This window comes from Gasterosteus aculeatus, unplaced genomic scaffold (genome assembly GCF_964276395.1).
Source record: "Gasterosteus aculeatus unplaced genomic scaffold, fGasAcu3.hap1.1 HAP1_SCAFFOLD_29, whole genome shotgun sequence".
Classification (NCBI taxonomy): domain Eukaryota; kingdom Metazoa; phylum Chordata; class Actinopteri; order Perciformes; family Gasterosteidae; genus Gasterosteus; species Gasterosteus aculeatus.
The window spans coordinates 1-16,138 of NW_027554887.1; the positions used below are offsets into that span (position 1 = coordinate 1).

At 44.8% G+C, this 16,138-nt stretch overlaps 27 non-coding genes across 27 annotated transcripts; all 27 read left to right on the top strand.

The window, feature by feature from the left end:
* Positions 1-52: 52 nt before the first annotated feature.
* LOC144393670 (U2 spliceosomal RNA) lies at positions 53-243 on the top strand. Its single transcript, XR_013456510.1, has one exon. It is a non-coding gene; the product is annotated as a U2 spliceosomal RNA (small nuclear RNA).
* A 276-nt stretch (positions 244-519) lies between these two features.
* LOC144393412 (U1 spliceosomal RNA) lies at positions 520-683 on the top strand. The gene has a single exon (XR_013456253.1). It is a non-coding gene; the product is annotated as a U1 spliceosomal RNA (small nuclear RNA).
* Positions 684-1,125: 442 nt separating this feature from the next.
* Positions 1,126-1,240, top strand: LOC144393758 (U5 spliceosomal RNA). Its single transcript, XR_013456597.1, has one exon. It is a non-coding gene; the product is annotated as a U5 spliceosomal RNA (small nuclear RNA).
* Positions 1,241-1,842: 602 nt separating this feature from the next.
* Positions 1,843-2,033, top strand: LOC144393671 (U2 spliceosomal RNA). The gene has a single exon (XR_013456511.1). It is a non-coding gene; the product is annotated as a U2 spliceosomal RNA (small nuclear RNA).
* Positions 2,034-2,309: 276 nt separating this feature from the next.
* LOC144393534 (U1 spliceosomal RNA) lies at positions 2,310-2,473 on the top strand. Its single transcript, XR_013456375.1, has one exon. It is a non-coding gene; the product is annotated as a U1 spliceosomal RNA (small nuclear RNA).
* Positions 2,474-2,915: 442 nt separating this feature from the next.
* On the top strand, positions 2,916-3,030 carry LOC144393759 (U5 spliceosomal RNA). Its single transcript, XR_013456598.1, has one exon. It is a non-coding gene; the product is annotated as a U5 spliceosomal RNA (small nuclear RNA).
* A 602-nt stretch (positions 3,031-3,632) lies between these two features.
* On the top strand, positions 3,633-3,823 carry LOC144393558 (U2 spliceosomal RNA). The gene has a single exon (XR_013456398.1). It is a non-coding gene; the product is annotated as a U2 spliceosomal RNA (small nuclear RNA).
* A 276-nt stretch (positions 3,824-4,099) lies between these two features.
* LOC144393657 (U1 spliceosomal RNA) lies at positions 4,100-4,263 on the top strand. The gene has a single exon (XR_013456497.1). It is a non-coding gene; the product is annotated as a U1 spliceosomal RNA (small nuclear RNA).
* Positions 4,264-4,705: 442 nt separating this feature from the next.
* LOC144393914 (U5 spliceosomal RNA) lies at positions 4,706-4,823 on the top strand. Its single transcript, XR_013456754.1, has one exon. It is a non-coding gene; the product is annotated as a U5 spliceosomal RNA (small nuclear RNA).
* A 599-nt stretch (positions 4,824-5,422) lies between these two features.
* Positions 5,423-5,613, top strand: LOC144393672 (U2 spliceosomal RNA). The gene has a single exon (XR_013456513.1). It is a non-coding gene; the product is annotated as a U2 spliceosomal RNA (small nuclear RNA).
* Positions 5,614-5,889: 276 nt separating this feature from the next.
* LOC144393779 (U1 spliceosomal RNA) lies at positions 5,890-6,053 on the top strand. The gene has a single exon (XR_013456618.1). It is a non-coding gene; the product is annotated as a U1 spliceosomal RNA (small nuclear RNA).
* Positions 6,054-6,495: 442 nt separating this feature from the next.
* On the top strand, positions 6,496-6,610 carry LOC144393761 (U5 spliceosomal RNA). The gene has a single exon (XR_013456601.1). It is a non-coding gene; the product is annotated as a U5 spliceosomal RNA (small nuclear RNA).
* Positions 6,611-7,212: 602 nt separating this feature from the next.
* LOC144393673 (U2 spliceosomal RNA) lies at positions 7,213-7,403 on the top strand. Its single transcript, XR_013456514.1, has one exon. It is a non-coding gene; the product is annotated as a U2 spliceosomal RNA (small nuclear RNA).
* Positions 7,404-7,679: 276 nt separating this feature from the next.
* On the top strand, positions 7,680-7,843 carry LOC144393901 (U1 spliceosomal RNA). The gene has a single exon (XR_013456740.1). It is a non-coding gene; the product is annotated as a U1 spliceosomal RNA (small nuclear RNA).
* Positions 7,844-8,285: 442 nt separating this feature from the next.
* Positions 8,286-8,400, top strand: LOC144393762 (U5 spliceosomal RNA). The gene has a single exon (XR_013456602.1). It is a non-coding gene; the product is annotated as a U5 spliceosomal RNA (small nuclear RNA).
* Positions 8,401-9,002: 602 nt separating this feature from the next.
* On the top strand, positions 9,003-9,193 carry LOC144393674 (U2 spliceosomal RNA). Its single transcript, XR_013456515.1, has one exon. It is a non-coding gene; the product is annotated as a U2 spliceosomal RNA (small nuclear RNA).
* Positions 9,194-9,469: 276 nt separating this feature from the next.
* On the top strand, positions 9,470-9,633 carry LOC144393419 (U1 spliceosomal RNA). The gene has a single exon (XR_013456260.1). It is a non-coding gene; the product is annotated as a U1 spliceosomal RNA (small nuclear RNA).
* Positions 9,634-10,075: 442 nt separating this feature from the next.
* Positions 10,076-10,190, top strand: LOC144393763 (U5 spliceosomal RNA). The gene has a single exon (XR_013456603.1). It is a non-coding gene; the product is annotated as a U5 spliceosomal RNA (small nuclear RNA).
* Positions 10,191-10,792: 602 nt separating this feature from the next.
* LOC144393559 (U2 spliceosomal RNA) lies at positions 10,793-10,983 on the top strand. The gene has a single exon (XR_013456399.1). It is a non-coding gene; the product is annotated as a U2 spliceosomal RNA (small nuclear RNA).
* A 276-nt stretch (positions 10,984-11,259) lies between these two features.
* LOC144393431 (U1 spliceosomal RNA) lies at positions 11,260-11,423 on the top strand. Its single transcript, XR_013456272.1, has one exon. It is a non-coding gene; the product is annotated as a U1 spliceosomal RNA (small nuclear RNA).
* Positions 11,424-11,865: 442 nt separating this feature from the next.
* On the top strand, positions 11,866-11,983 carry LOC144393915 (U5 spliceosomal RNA). The gene has a single exon (XR_013456755.1). It is a non-coding gene; the product is annotated as a U5 spliceosomal RNA (small nuclear RNA).
* A 599-nt stretch (positions 11,984-12,582) lies between these two features.
* LOC144393676 (U2 spliceosomal RNA) lies at positions 12,583-12,773 on the top strand. Its single transcript, XR_013456517.1, has one exon. It is a non-coding gene; the product is annotated as a U2 spliceosomal RNA (small nuclear RNA).
* Positions 12,774-13,049: 276 nt separating this feature from the next.
* Positions 13,050-13,213, top strand: LOC144393443 (U1 spliceosomal RNA). The gene has a single exon (XR_013456284.1). It is a non-coding gene; the product is annotated as a U1 spliceosomal RNA (small nuclear RNA).
* A 442-nt stretch (positions 13,214-13,655) lies between these two features.
* LOC144393764 (U5 spliceosomal RNA) lies at positions 13,656-13,770 on the top strand. Its single transcript, XR_013456604.1, has one exon. It is a non-coding gene; the product is annotated as a U5 spliceosomal RNA (small nuclear RNA).
* A 602-nt stretch (positions 13,771-14,372) lies between these two features.
* On the top strand, positions 14,373-14,563 carry LOC144393560 (U2 spliceosomal RNA). The gene has a single exon (XR_013456400.1). It is a non-coding gene; the product is annotated as a U2 spliceosomal RNA (small nuclear RNA).
* A 276-nt stretch (positions 14,564-14,839) lies between these two features.
* Positions 14,840-15,003, top strand: LOC144393455 (U1 spliceosomal RNA). The gene has a single exon (XR_013456296.1). It is a non-coding gene; the product is annotated as a U1 spliceosomal RNA (small nuclear RNA).
* A 442-nt stretch (positions 15,004-15,445) lies between these two features.
* On the top strand, positions 15,446-15,560 carry LOC144393765 (U5 spliceosomal RNA). Its single transcript, XR_013456605.1, has one exon. It is a non-coding gene; the product is annotated as a U5 spliceosomal RNA (small nuclear RNA).
* The last annotated feature ends 578 nt before the right edge of the window (positions 15,561-16,138 follow it).

Genomic DNA, 16,138 nt, shown 5'->3' on the forward strand with positions numbered 1-16,138 from the left:
CAATTGAGATATGTGCTGGTACGTTGGGTCTGCAAACAAACAGTTTGGTGTTATCGCTTCTCGGCCTTTTGGCTAAGATCAAGTGTAGTATCTGTTCTTATCAGTTTAATATCTGATATGTCCTCTATACGAGGACTACATATTAAGCCGATTTTTAGCTCTGGGAGATGAAAAAGGGGCTTGCTCCGTTCACTCCAAGCATCGGCCCGGTATTGCAGCACCTCCGGGAACGGTGCACCCTTTAAATTGTGGAAAATAAAAGAAAGGGTAACCTGAATCAGTGGTGTGGTGTTGGAAATGATTTCTGCTTTGAGTAAAACAAGTCTCACCTCCACATAGTTTTTAAGACTGAGGCTTTTGGCAAGTGACTTATGCTTACTCATCAATAGTGCCTTTGTTTTGCAAGTCTCAAATCACTGATTTTAACTTCACCGATCTGTGAGGACGGTGCCATCTGCGAACCGTCACCACAAATGCTGTGACTGGGAATACCGTCCCTGCCTCTGTCACCACCAACTCATACTTACCTGGCAGGGGAGATACCATGATCAAGAAGGTGGTTCACCCAGGGCGAGGCTCAGTCATTGCACTGCGACTGTGCTGACCACTGCGAATTCCCCAAATGTGGGAATCTCGACTGCATAATTTGTGGTAGTGGGGGACTGCGTTCGCGCTCTCCCCTGATATTGAAGTCAAAGAAAAACCAGGTGTCCCGTTTAATCATCACTGTCTGAATCCCTAGTGAAATCAACCACATTTCAGCAGGATTTTACACGGATTAATCACCACTGCACTGGAGTCTCCGGTGGAGGGAGTCTACAATCAGCAAATCACTGTCTGAATCCAAAGTGAAATCAACCAGATTTCAGCATTAATCATCACTGCGCTGGAGTCTCCAGTGGAGCACGTCTCAAATCAGCAAATCACTGTCTGAATCCAAAGTGAAATCAAGCACATTTCAGCAGGACTTTACACTTTTGCTTGTAAACAAATCAATGAGTTTTTGATGGCTGGTGCTGGGGAATGGGTTTGGCATTGGACAACCGCAGCTCAACCAGTCCCAACCACAAGAGGGATCACTGTTGCGACTGGGATATAAGGCTGCCTGCCACCTGATTCCGCAACTGACTTTGGTTTCTCTTCAATACGCATAAGTCTTTCGCCTTTTACTAAAGACTTCCGTGGAGAGGAACAACAATGAGTTGACCATATTTTTGGCAGGCTCTGCCAATTGGCTGAGCCTCATGTACTTGTGTGAAAAGAAAAGTAGTTGGACAGAGGCTCCTGACAATGGAGCACAAACAAAGTTGTGTTTACTTATCACTGGAGTCACTAGTGCAGCAAGTCTCAAATCACTGTCTGAATCCAAAGTGAAATCAACCAGATTTCAGCAGGATTTTACAGGGATTAATGGTCACTTTACTGGAGTCTCCGGTGGAGCACGTCTCAAATCAGCAAATCACTGTCTGAATTCATTGTGAAATCAACAAGATTTTCAGCAGGAATCATCACTGGAGTCACTAGTGGAGCCTTGCAGCAAGTCTCAAATCTCTGTCTGAATCCATTGTGAAATCAACAAGATTTTCAGCAGGACTTTACAGTGATTAATCATCACTGGAGTCTCTAGTGTCTGAAACAACAGTGAAATCAACCAGATTTCAGCAGGAGTTTACACTTTTGCTTGTAAACAAATCAATGATTTTAGCTTTTTTGAGGACGGGGGCAGCGTGGGGAGTGGGTTGTTAAGTAGCAAGCGACTGCTACGCCCAGTTGAAAGAACCGCACCGCGACAATTGAGATATGTGCTGGTACGTTGGGTCTGCAAACAAACAGTTTGGTGTTATCGCTTCTCGGCCTTTTGGCTAAGATCAAGTGTAGTATCTGTTCTTATCAGTTTAATATCTGATATGTCCTCTATACGAGGACTACATATTAAGCCGATTTTTAGCTCTGGGAGATGAAAAAGGGGCTTGCTCCGTTCACTCCAAGCATCGGCCCGGTATTGCAGCACCTCCGGGAACGGTGCACCCTTTAAATTGTGGAAAATAAAAGAAAGGGTAACCTGAATCAGTGGTGTGGTGTTGGAAATGATTTCTGCTTTGAGTAAAACAAGTCTCACCTCCACATAGTTTTTAAGACTGAGGCTTTTGGCAAGTGACTTATGCTTACTCATCAATAGTGCCTTTGTTTTGCAAGTCTCAAATCACTGATTTTAACTTCACCGATCTGTGAGGACGGTGCCATCTGCGAACCGTCACCACAAATGCTGTGACTGGGAATACCGTCCCTGCCTCTGTCACCACCAACTCATACTTACCTGGCAGGGGAGATACCATGATCAAGAAGGTGGTTCACCCAGGGCGAGGCTCAGTCATTGCACTGCGACTGTGCTGACCACTGCGAATTCCCCAAATGTGGGAATCTCGACTGCATAATTTGTGGTAGTGGGGGACTGCGTTCGCGCTCTCCCCTGATATTGAAGTCAAAGAAAAACCAGGTGTCCCGTTTAATCATCACTGTCTGAATCCCTAGTGAAATCAACCACATTTCAGCAGGATTTTACACGGATTAATCACCACTGCACTGGAGTCTCCGGTGGAGGGAGTCTACAATCAGCAAATCACTGTCTGAATCCAAAGTGAAATCAACCAGATTTCAGCATTAATCATCACTGCGCTGGAGTCTCCAGTGGAGCACGTCTCAAATCAGCAAATCACTGTCTGAATCCAAAGTGAAATCAAGCACATTTCAGCAGGACTTTACACTTTTGCTTGTAAACAAATCAATGAGTTTTTGATGGCTGGTGCTGGGGAATGGGTTTGGCATTGGACAACCGCAGCTCAACCAGTCCCAACCACAAGAGGGATCACTGTTGCGACTGGGATATAAGGCTGCCTGCCACCTGATTCCGCAACTGACTTTGGTTTCTCTTCAATACGCATAAGTCTTTCGCCTTTTACTAAAGACTTCCGTGGAGAGGAACAACAATGAGTTGACCATATTTTTGGCAGGCTCTGCCAATTGGCTGAGCCTCATGTACTTGTGTGAAAAGAAAAGTAGTTGGACAGAGGCTCCTGACAATGGAGCACAAACAAAGTTGTGTTTACTTATCACTGGAGTCACTAGTGCAGCAAGTCTCAAATCACTGTCTGAATCCAAAGTGAAATCAACCAGATTTCAGCAGGATTTTACAGGGATTAATGGTCACTTTACTGGAGTCTCCGGTGGAGCACGTCTCAAATCAGCAAATCACTGTCTGAATTCATTGTGAAATCAACAAGATTTTCAGCAGGAATCATCACTGGAGTCACTAGTGGAGCCTTGCAGCAAGTCTCAAATCTCTGTCTGAATCCATTGTGAAATCAACAAGATTTTCAGCAGGACTTTACAGTGATTAATCATCACTGGAGTCTCTAGTGTCTGAAACAACAGTGAAATCAACCAGATTTCAGCAGGAGTTTACACTTTTGCTTGTAAACAAATCAATGATTTTAGCTTTTTTGAGGACGGGGGCAGCGTGGGGAGTGGGTTGTTAAGTAGCAAGCGACTGCTACGCCCAGTTGAAAGAACCGCACCGCGACAATTGAGATATGTGCTGGTACGTTGGGTCTGCAAACAAACAGTTTGGTGTTATCGCTTCTCGGCCTTTTGGCTAAGATCAAGTGTAGTATCTGTTCTTATCAGTTTAATATCTGATATGTCCTCTATACGAGGACTACATATTAAGCCGATTTTTAGCTCTGGGAGATGAAAAAGGGGCTTGCTCCGTTCACTCCAAGCATCGACCCGGTATTGCAGCACCTCCGGGAACGGTGCACCCTTTAAATTGTGGAAAATAAAAGAAATGGTAACCTGAATCAGTGGTGTGGTGTTGGAAATGATTTCTGCTTTGAGTAAAACAAGTCTCACCTCCACATAGTTTTTAAGACTGAGGCTTTTGGCAAGTGACTTATGCTTACTCATCAATAGTGCCTTTGTTTTGCAAGTCTCAAATCACTGATTTTAACTTCACCGATCTGTGAGGACGGTGCCATCTGCGAACCGTCACCACAAATGCTGTGACTGGGAATACCGTCCCTGCCTCTGTCACCACCAACTCATACTTACCTGGCAGGGGAGATACCATGATCAAGAAGGTGGTTCACCCAGGGCGAGGCTCAGTCATTGCACTGCGACTGTGCTGACCACTGCGAATTCCCCAAATGTGGGAATCTCGACTGCATAATTTGTGGTAGTGGGGGACTGCGTTCGCGCTCTCCCCTGATATTGAAGTCAAAGAAAAACCAGGTGTCCCGTTTAATCATCACTGTCTGAATCCCTAGTGAAATCAACCACATTTCAGCAGGATTTTACACGGATTAATCACCACTGCACTGGAGTCTCCGGTGGAGGGAGTCTACAATCAGCAAATCACTGTCTGAATCCAAAGTGAAATCAACCAGATTTCAGCATTAATCATCACTGCGCTGGAGTCTCCAGTGGAGCACGTCTCAAATCAGCAAATCACTGTCTGAATCCAAAGTGAAATCAAGCACATTTCAGCAGGACTTTACACTTTTGCTTGTAAACAAATCAATGAGTTTTTGATGGCTGGTGCTGGGGAATGGGTTTGGCATTGGACAACCGCAGCTCAACCAGTCCCAACCACAAGAGGGATCACTGTTGCGACTGGGATATAAGGCTGCCTGCCACCTGATTCCGCAACTGACTTTGGTTTCTCTTCAATACGCATAAGTCTTTCGCCTTTTACTAAAGACTTCCGTGGAGAGGAACAACAATGAGTTGACCATATTTTTGGCAGGCTCTGCCAATTGACTGAGCCTCATGTACTTGTGTGAAAAGAAAAGTAGTTGGACAGAGGCTCCTGACAATGGAGCACAAACAAAGTTGTGTTTACTTATCACTGGAGTCACTAGTGCAGCAAGTCTCAAATCACTGTCTGAATCCAAAGTGAAATCAACCAGATTTCAGCAGGATTTTACAGGGATTAATGGTCACTTTACTGGAGTCTCCGGTGGAGCACGTCTCAAATCAGCAAATCACTGTCTGAATTCATTGTGAAATCAACAAGATTTTCAGCAGGAATCATCACTGGAGTCACTAGTGGAGCCTTGCAGCAAGTCTCAAATCTCTGTCTGAATCCATTGTGAAATCAACAAGATTTTCAGCAGGACTTTACAGTGATTAATCATCACTGGAGTCTCTAGTGTCTGAAACAACAGTGAAATCAACCAGATTTCAGCAGGAGTTTACACTTTTGCTTGTAAACAAATCAATGATTTTAGCTTTTTTGAGGACGGGGGCAGCGTGGGGAGTGGGTTGTTAAGTAGCAAGCGACTGCTACGCCCAGTTGAAAGAACCGCACCGCGACAATTGAGATATGTGCTGGTACGTTGGGTCTGCAAACAAACAGTTTGGTGTTATCGCTTCTCGGCCTTTTGGCTAAGATCAAGTGTAGTATCTGTTCTTATCAGTTTAATATCTGATATGTCCTCTATACGAGGACTACATATTAAGCCGATTTTTAGCTCTGGGAGATGAAAAAGGGGCTTGCTCCGTTCACTCCAAGCATCGGCCCGGTATTGCAGCACCTCCGGGAACGGTGCACCCTTTAAATTGTGGAAAATAAAAGAAAGGGTAACCTGAATCAGTGGTGTGGTGTTGGAAATGATTTCTGCTTTGAGTAAAACAAGTCTCACCTCCACATAGTTTTTAAGACTGAGGCTTTTGGCAAGTGACTTATGCTTACTCATCAATAGTGCCTTTGTTTTGCAAGTCTCAAATCACTGATTTTAACTTCACCGATCTGTGAGGACGGTGCCATCTGCGAACCGTCACCACAAATGCTGTGACTGGGAATACCGTCCCTGCCTCTGTCACCACCAACTCATACTTACCTGGCAGGGGAGATACCATGATCAAGAAGGTGGTTCACCCAGGGCGAGGCTCAGTCATTGCACTGCGACTGTGCTGACCACTGCGAATTCCCCAAATGTGGGAATCTCGACTGCATAATTTGTGGTAGTGGGGGACTGCGTTCGCGCTCTCCCCTGATATTGAAGTCAAAGAAAAACCAGGTGTCCCGTTTAATCATCACTGTCTGAATCCCTAGTGAAATCAACCACATTTCAGCAGGATTTTACACGGATTAATCACCACTGCACTGGAGTCTCCGGTGGAGGGAGTCTACAATCAGCAAATCACTGTCTGAATCCAAAGTGAAATCAACCAGATTTCAGCATTAATCATCACTGCGCTGGAGTCTCCAGTGGAGCACGTCTCAAATCAGCAAATCACTGTCTGAATCCAAAGTGAAATCAAGCACATTTCAGCAGGACTTTACACTTTTGCTTGTAAACAAATCAATGAGTTTTTGATGGCTGGTGCTGGGGAATGGGTTTGGCATTGGACAACCGCAGCTCAACCAGTCCCAACCACAAGAGGGATCACTGTTGCGACTGGGATATAAGGCTGCCTGTCACCTGATTCCGCAACTGACTTTGGTTTCTCTTCAATACGCATAAGTCTTTCGCCTTTTACTAAAGACTTCCGTGGAGAGGAACAACAATGAGTTGACCATATTTTTGGCAGGCTCTGCCAATTGGCTGAGCCTCATGTACTTGTGTGAAAAGAAAAGTAGTTGGACAGAGGCTCCTGACAATGGAGCACAAACAAAGTTGTGTTTACTTATCACTGGAGTCACTAGTGCAGCAAGTCTCAAATCACTGTCTGAATCCAAAGTGAAATCAACCAGATTTCAGCAGGATTTTACAGGGATTAATGGTCACTTTACTGGAGTCTCCGGTGGAGCACGTCTCAAATCAGCAAATCACTGTCTGAATTCATTGTGAAATCAACAAGATTTTCAGCAGGAATCATCACTGGAGTCACTAGTGGAGCCTTGCAGCAAGTCTCAAATCTCTGTCTGAATCCATTGTGAAATCAACAAGATTTTCAGCAGGACTTTACAGTGATTAATCATCACTGGAGTCTCTAGTGTCTGAAACAACAGTGAAATCAACCAGATTTCAGCAGGAGTTTACACTTTTGCTTGTAAACAAATCAATGATTTTAGCTTTTTTGAGGACGGGGGCAGCGTGGGGAGTGGGTTGTTAAGTAGCAAGCGACTGCTACGCCCAGTTGAAAGAACCGCACCGCGACAATTGAGATATGTGCTGGTACGTTGGGTCTGCAAACAAACAGTTTGGTGTTATCGCTTCTCGGCCTTTTGGCTAAGATCAAGTGTAGTATCTGTTCTTATCAGTTTAATATCTGATATGTCCTCTATACGAGGACTACATATTAAGCCGATTTTTAGCTCTGGGAGATGAAAAAGGGGCTTGCTCCGTTCACTCCAAGCATCGGCCCGGTATTGCAGCACCTCCGGGAACGGTGCACCCTTTAAATTGTGGAAAATAAAAGAAAGGGTAACCTGAATCAGTGGTGTGGTGTTGGAAATGATTTCTGCTTTGAGTAAAACAAGTCTCACCTCCACATAGTTTTTAAGACTGAGGCTTTTGGCAAGTGACTTATGCTTACTCATCAATAGTGCCTTTGTTTTGCAAGTCTCAAATCACTGATTTTAACTTCACCGATCTGTGAGGACGGTGCCATCTGCGAACCGTCACCACAAATGCTGTGACTGGGAATACCGTCCCTGCCTCTGTCACCACCAACTCATACTTACCTGGCAGGGGAGATACCATGATCAAGAAGGTGGTTCACCCAGGGCGAGGCTCAGTCATTGCACTGCGACTGTGCTGACCACTGCGAATTCCCCAAATGTGGGAATCTCGACTGCATAATTTGTGGTAGTGGGGGACTGCGTTCGCGCTCTCCCCTGATATTGAAGTCAAAGAAAAACCAGGTGTCCCGTTTAATCATCACTGTCTGAATCCCTAGTGAAATCAACCACATTTCAGCAGGATTTTACACGGATTAATCACCACTGCACTGGAGTCTCCGGTGGAGGGAGTCTACAATCAGCAAATCACTGTCTGAATCCAAAGTGAAATCAACCAGATTTCAGCATTAATCATCACTGCGCTGGAGTCTCCAGTGGAGCACGTCTCAAATCAGCAAATCACTGTCTGAATCCAAAGTGAAATCAAGCACATTTCAGCAGGACTTTACACTTTTGCTTGTAAACAAATCAATGAGTTTTTGATGGCTGGTGCTGGGGAATGGGTTTGGCATTGGACAACCGCAGCTCAACCAGTCCCAACCACAAGAGGGATCACTGTTGCGACTGGGATATAAGGCTGCCTGCCACCTGATTCCGCAACTGACTTTGGTTTCTCTTCAATACGCATAAGTCTTTCGCCTTTTACTAAAGACTTCCGTGGAGAGGAACAACAATGAGTTGACCATATTTTTGGCAGGCTCTGCCAATTGGCTGAGCCTCATGTACTTGTGTGAAAAGAAAAGTAGTTGGACAGAGGCTCCTGACAATGGAGCACAAACAAAGTTGTGTTTACTTATCACTGGAGTCACTAGTGCAGCAAGTCTCAAATCACTGTCTGAATCCAAAGTGAAATCAACCAGATTTCAGCAGGATTTTACAGGGATTAATGGTCACTTTACTGGAGTCTCCGGTGGAGCACGTCTCAAATCAGCAAATCACTGTCTGAATTCATTGTGAAATCAACAAGATTTTCAGCAGGAATCATCACTGGAGTCACTAGTGGAGCCTTGCAGCAAGTCTCAAATCTCTGTCTGAATCCATTGTGAAATCAACAAGATTTTCAGCAGGACTTTACAGTGATTAATCATCACTGGAGTCTCTAGTGTCTGAAACAACAGTGAAATCAACCAGATTTCAGCAGGAGTTTACACTTTTGCTTGTAAACAAATCAATGATTTTAGCTTTTTTGAGGACGGGGGCAGCGTGGGGAGTGGGTTGTTAAGTAGCAAGCGACTGCTACGCCCAGTTGAAAGAACCGCACCGCGACAATTGAGATATGTGCTGGTACGTTGGGTCTGCAAACAAACAGTTTGGTGTTATCGCTTCTCGGCCTTTTGGCTAAGATCAAGTGTAGTATCTGTTCTTATCAGTTTAATATCTGATATGTCCTCTATACGAGGACTACATATTAAGCCGATTTTTAGCTCTGGGAGATGAAAAAGGGGCTTGCTCCGTTCACTCCAAGCATCGGCCCGGTATTGCAGCACCTCCGGGAACGGTGCACCCTTTAAATTGTGGAAAATAAAAGAAAGGGTAACCTGAATCAGTGGTGTGGTGTTGGAAATGATTTCTGCTTTGAGTAAAACAAGTCTCACCTCCACATAGTTTTTAAGACTGAGGCTTTTGGCAAGTGACTTATGCTTACTCATCAATAGTGCCTTTGTTTTGCAAGTCTCAAATCACTGATTTTAACTTCACCGATCTGTGAGGACGGTGCCATCTGCGAACCGTCACCACAAATGCTGTGACTGGGAATACCGTCCCTGCCTCTGTCACCACCAACTCATACTTACCTGGCAGGGGAGATACCATGATCAAGAAGGTGGTTCACCCAGGGCGAGGCTCAGTCATTGCACTGCGACTGTGCTGACCACTGCGAATTCCCCAAATGTGGGAATCTCGACTGCATAATTTGTGGTAGTGGGGGACTGCGTTCGCGCTCTCCCCTGATATTGAAGTCAAAGAAAAACCAGGTGTCCCGTTTAATCATCACTGTCTGAATCCCTAGTGAAATCAACCACATTTCAGCAGGATTTTACACGGATTAATCACCACTGCACTGGAGTCTCCGGTGGAGGGAGTCTACAATCAGCAAATCACTGTCTGAATCCAAAGTGAAATCAACCAGATTTCAGCATTAATCATCACTGCGCTGGAGTCTCCAGTGGAGCACGTCTCAAATCAGCAAATCACTGTCTGAATCCAAAGTGAAATCAAGCACATTTCAGCAGGACTTTACACTTTTGCTTGTAAACAAATCAATGAGTTTTTGATGGCTGGTGCTGGGGAATGGGTTTGGCATTGGACAACCGCAGCTCAACCAGTCCCAACCACAAGAGGGATCACTGTTGCGACTGGGATATAAGGCTGCCTGCCACCTGATTCCGCAACTGACTTTGGTTTCTCTTCAATACGCATAAGTCTTTCGCCTTTTACTAAAGACTTCCGTGGAGAGGAACAACAATGAGTTGACCATATTTTTGGCAGGCTCTGCCAATTGGCTGAGCCTCATGTACTTGTGTGAAAAGAAAAGTAGTTGGACAGAGGCTCCTGACAATGGAGCACAAACAAAGTTGTGTTTACTTATCACTGGAGTCACTAGTGCAGCAAGTCTCAAATCACTGTCTGAATCCAAAGTGAAATCAACCAGATTTCAGCAGGATTTTACAGGGATTAATGGTCACTTTACTGGAGTCTCCGGTGGAGCACGTCTCAAATCAGCAAATCACTGTCTGAATTCATTGTGAAATCAACAAGATTTTCAGCAGGAATCATCACTGGAGTCACTAGTGGAGCCTTGCAGCAAGTCTCAAATCTCTGTCTGAATCCATTGTGAAATCAACAAGATTTTCAGCAGGACTTTACAGTGATTAATCATCACTGGAGTCTCTAGTGTCTGAAACAACAGTGAAATCAACCAGATTTCAGCAGGAGTTTACACTTTTGCTTGTAAACAAATCAATGATTTTAGCTTTTTTGAGGACGGGGGCAGCGTGGGGAGTGGGTTGTTAAGTAGCAAGCGACTGCTACGCCCAGTTGAAAGAACCGCACCGCGACAATTGAGATATGTGCTGGTACGTTGGGTCTGCAAACAAACAGTTTGGTGTTATCGCTTCTCGGCCTTTTGGCTAAGATCAAGTGTAGTATCTGTTCTTATCAGTTTAATATCTGATATGTCCTCTATACGAGGACTACATATTAAGCCGATTTTTAGCTCTGGGAGATGAAAAAGGGGCTTGCTCCGTTCACTCCAAGCATCGACCCGGTATTGCAGCACCTCCGGGAACGGTGCACCCTTTAAATTGTGGAAAATAAAAGAAATGGTAACCTGAATCAGTGGTGTGGTGTTGGAAATGATTTCTGCTTTGAGTAAAACAAGTCTCACCTCCACATAGTTTTTAAGACTGAGGCTTTTGGCAAGTGACTTATGCTTACTCATCAATAGTGCCTTTGTTTTGCAAGTCTCAAATCACTGATTTTAACTTCACCGATCTGTGAGGACGGTGCCATCTGCGAACCGTCACCACAAATGCTGTGACTGGGAATACCGTCCCTGCCTCTGTCACCACCAACTCATACTTACCTGGCAGGGGAGATACCATGATCAAGAAGGTGGTTCACCCAGGGCGAGGCTCAGTCATTGCACTGCGACTGTGCTGACCACTGCGAATTCCCCAAATGTGGGAATCTCGACTGCATAATTTGTGGTAGTGGGGGACTGCGTTCGCGCTCTCCCCTGATATTGAAGTCAAAGAAAAACCAGGTGTCCCGTTTAATCATCACTGTCTGAATCCCTAGTGAAATCAACCACATTTCAGCAGGATTTTACACGGATTAATCACCACTGCACTGGAGTCTCCGGTGGAGGGAGTCTACAATCAGCAAATCACTGTCTGAATCCAAAGTGAAATCAACCAGATTTCAGCATTAATCATCACTGCGCTGGAGTCTCCAGTGGAGCACGTCTCAAATCAGCAAATCACTGTCTGAATCCAAAGTGAAATCAAGCACATTTCAGCAGGACTTTACACTTTTGCTTGTAAACAAATCAATGAGTTTTTGATGGCTGGTGCTGGGGAATGGGTTTGGCATTGGACAACCGCAGCTCAACCAGTCCCAACCACAAGAGGGATCACTGTTGCGACTGGGATATAAGGCTGCCTGCCACCTGATTCCGCAACTGACTTTGGTTTCTCTTCAATACGCATAAGTCTTTCGCCTTTTACTAAAGACTTCCGTGGAGAGGAACAACAATGAGTTGACCATATTTTTGGCAGGCTCTGCCAATTGACTGAGCCTCATGTACTTGTGTGAAAAGAAAAGTAGTTGGACAGAGGCTCCTGACAATGGAGCACAAACAAAGTTGTGTTTACTTATCACTGGAGTCACTAGTGCAGCAAGTCTCAAATCACTGTCTGAATCCAAAGTGAAATCAACCAGATTTCAGCAGGATTTTACAGGGATTAATGGTCACTTTACTGGAGTCTCCGGTGGAGCACGTCTCAAATCAGCAAATCACTGTCTGAATTCATTGTGAAATCAACAAGATTTTCAGCAGGAATCATCACTGGAGTCACTAGTGGAGCCTTGCAGCAAGTCTCAAATCTCTGTCTGAATCCATTGTGAAATCAACAAGATTTTCAGCAGGACTTTACAGTGATTAATCATCACTGGAGTCTCTAGTGTCTGAAACAACAGTGAAATCAACCAGATTTCAGCAGGAGTTTACACTTTTGCTTGTAAACAAATCAATGATTTTAGCTTTTTTGAGGACGGGGGCAGCGTGGGGAGTGGGTTGTTAAGTAGCAAGCGACTGCTACGCCCAGTTGAAAGAACCGCACCGCGACAATTGAGATATGTGCTGGTACGTTGGGTCTGCAAACAAACAGTTTGGTGTTATCGCTTCTCGGCCTTTTGGCTAAGATCAAGTGTAGTATCTGTTCTTATCAGTTTAATATCTGATATGTCCTCTATACGAGGACTACATATTAAGCCGATTTTTAGCTCTGGGAGATGAAAAAGGGGCTTGCTCCGTTCACTCCAAGCATCGGCCCGGTATTGCAGCACCTCCGGGAACGGTGCACCCTTTAAATTGTGGAAAATAAAAGAAAGGGTAACCTGAATCAGTGGTGTGGTGTTGGAAATGATTTCTGCTTTGAGTAAAACAAGTCTCACCTCCACATAGTTTTTAAGACTGAGGCTTTTGGCAAGTGACTTATGCTTACTCATCAATAGTGCCTTTGTTTTGCAAGTCTCAAATCACTGATTTTAACTTCACCGATCTGTGAGGACGGTGCCATCTGCGAACCGTCACCACAAATGCTGTGACTGGGAATACCGTCCCTGCCTCTGTCACCACCAACTCATACTTACCTGGCAGGGGAGATACCATGATCAAGAAGGTGGTTCACCCAGGGCGAGGCTCAGTCATTGCACTGCGACTGTGCTGACCACTGCGAATTCCCCAAATGTGGGAATCTCGACTGCATAATTTGTGGTAGTGGGGGACTGCGTTCGCGCTCTCCCCTGATATTGAAGTCAAAGAAAAACCAGGTGTCCCGTTTAATCATCACTGTCTGAATCCCTAGTGAAATCAACCACATTTCAGCAGGATTTTACACGGATTAATCACCACTGCACTGGAGTCTCCGGTGGAGGGAGTCTACAATCAGCAAATCACTGTCTGAATCCAAAGTGAAATCAACCAGATTTCAGCATTAATCATCACTGCGCTGGAGTCTCCAGTGGAGCACGTCTCAAATCAGCAAATCACTGTCTGAATCCAAAGTGAAATCAAGCACATTTCAGCAGGACTTTACACTTTTGCTTGTAAACAAATCAATGAGTTTTTGATGGCTGGTGCTGGGGAATGGGTTTGGCATTGGACAACCGCAGCTCAACCAGTCCCAACCACAAGAGGGATCACTGTTGCGACTGGGATATAAGGCTGCCTGCCACCTGATTCCGCAACTGACTTTGGTTTCTCTTCAATACGCATAAGTCTTTCGCCTTTTACTAAAGACTTCCGTGGAGAGGAACAACAATGAGTTGACCATATTTTTGGCAGGCTCTGCCAATTGGCTGAGCCTCATGTACTTGTGTGAAAAGAAAAGTAGTTGGACAGAGGCTCCTGACAATGGAGCACAAACAAAGTTGTGTTTACTTATCACTGGAGTCACTAGTGCAGCAAGTCTCAAATCACTGTCTGAATCCAAAGTGAAATCAACCAGATTTCAGCAGGATTTTACAGGGATTAATGGTCACTTTACTGGAGTCTCCGGTGGAGCACGTCTCAAATCAGCAAATCACTGTCTGAATTCATTGTGAAATCAACAAGATTTTCAGCAGGAATCATCACTGGAGTCACTAGTGGAGCCTTGCAGCAAGTCTCAAATCTCTGTCTGAATCCATTGTGAAATCAACAAGATTTTCAGCAGGACTTTACAGTGATTAATCATCACTGGAGTCTCTAGTGTCTGAAACAACAGTGAAATCAACCAGATTTCAGCAGGAGTTTACACTTTTGCTTGTAAACAAATCAATGATTTTAGCTTTTTTGAGGACGGGGGCAGCGTGGGGAGTGGGTTGTTAAGTAGCAAGCGACTGCTACGCCCAGTTGAAAGAACCGCACCGCGACAATTGAGATATGTGCTGGTACGTTGGGTCTGCAAACAAACAGTTTGGTGTTATCGCTTCTCGGCCTTTTGGCTAAGATCAAGTGTAGTATCTGTTCTTATCAGTTTAATATCTGATATGTCCTCTATACGAGGACTACATATTAAGCCGATTTTTAGCTCTGGGAGATGAAAAAGGGGCTTGCTCCGTTCACTCCAAGCATCGACCCGGTATTGCAGCACCTCCGGGAACGGTGCACCCTTTAAATTGTGGAAAATAAAAGAAATGGTAACCTGAATCAGTGGTGTGGTGTTGGAAATGATTTCTGCTTTGAGTAAAACAAGTCTCACCTCCACATAGTTTTTAAGACTGAGGCTTTTGGCAAGTGACTTATGCTTACTCATCAATAGTGCCTTTGTTTTGCAAGTCTCAAATCACTGATTTTAACTTCACCGATCTGTGAGGACGGTGCCATCTGCGAACCGTCACCACAAATGCTGTGACTGGGAATACCGTCCCTGCCTCTGTCACCACCAACTCATACTTACCTGGCAGGGGAGATACCATGATCAAGAAGGTGGTTCACCCAGGGCGAGGCTCAGTCATTGCACTGCGACTGTGCTGACCACTGCGAATTCCCCAAATGTGGGAATCTCGACTGCATAATTTGTGGTAGTGGGGGACTGCGTTCGCGCTCTCCCCTGATATTGAAGTCAAAGAAAAACCAGGTGTCCCGTTTAATCATCACTGTCTGAATCCCTAGTGAAATCAACCACATTTCAGCAGGATTTTACACGGATTAATCACCACTGCACTGGAGTCTCCGGTGGAGGGAGTCTACAATCAGCAAATCACTGTCTGAATCCAAAGTGAAATCAACCAGATTTCAGCATTAATCATCACTGCGCTGGAGTCTCCAGTGGAGCACGTCTCAAATCAGCAAATCACTGTCTGAATCCAAAGTGAAATCAAGCACATTTCAGCAGGACTTTACACTTTTGCTTGTAAACAAATCAATGAGTTTTTGATGGCTGGTGCTGGGGAATGGGTTTGGCATTGGACAACCGCAGCTCAACCAGTCCCAACCACAAGAGGGATCACTGTTGCGACTGGGATATAAGGCTGCCTGTCACCTGATTCCGCAACTGACTTTGGTTTCTCTTCAATACGCATAAGTCTTTCGCCTTTTACTAAAGACTTCCGTGGAGAGGAACAACAATGAGTTGACCATATTTTTGGCAGGCTCTGCCAATTGGCTGAGCCTCATGTACTTGTGTGAAAAGAAAAGTAGTTGGACAGAGGCTCCTGACAATGGAGCACAAACAAAGTTGTGTTTACTTATCACTGGAGTCACTAGTGCAGCAAGTCTCAAATCACTGTCTGAATCCAAAGTGAAATCAACCAGATTTCAGCAGGATTTTACAGGGATTAATGGTCACTTTACTGGAGTCTCCGGTGGAGCACGTCTCAAATCAGCAAATCACTGTCTGAATTCATTGTGAAATCAACAAGATTTTCAGCAGGAATCATCACTGGAGTCACTAGTGGAGCCTTGCAGCAAGTCTCAAATCTCTGTCTGAATCCATTGTGAAATCAACAAGATTTTCAGCAGGACTTTACAGTGATTAATCATCACTGGAGTCACTAGTGGAGCCTTGCAGCAAGTCTCAAATCCCTGTCTGAATCCATTGTGAAATCAACAAGATTTTCAGCAGGACTTTACAGTGATTAATCATCACTGGAGTCTCTAGTGTCTGAAACAACAGTGAAATCAACCAGATTTCAGCAGGAGTTTACACTTTTGCTTGTAAACAAATCAATGATTTTAGCTTTTTTGAG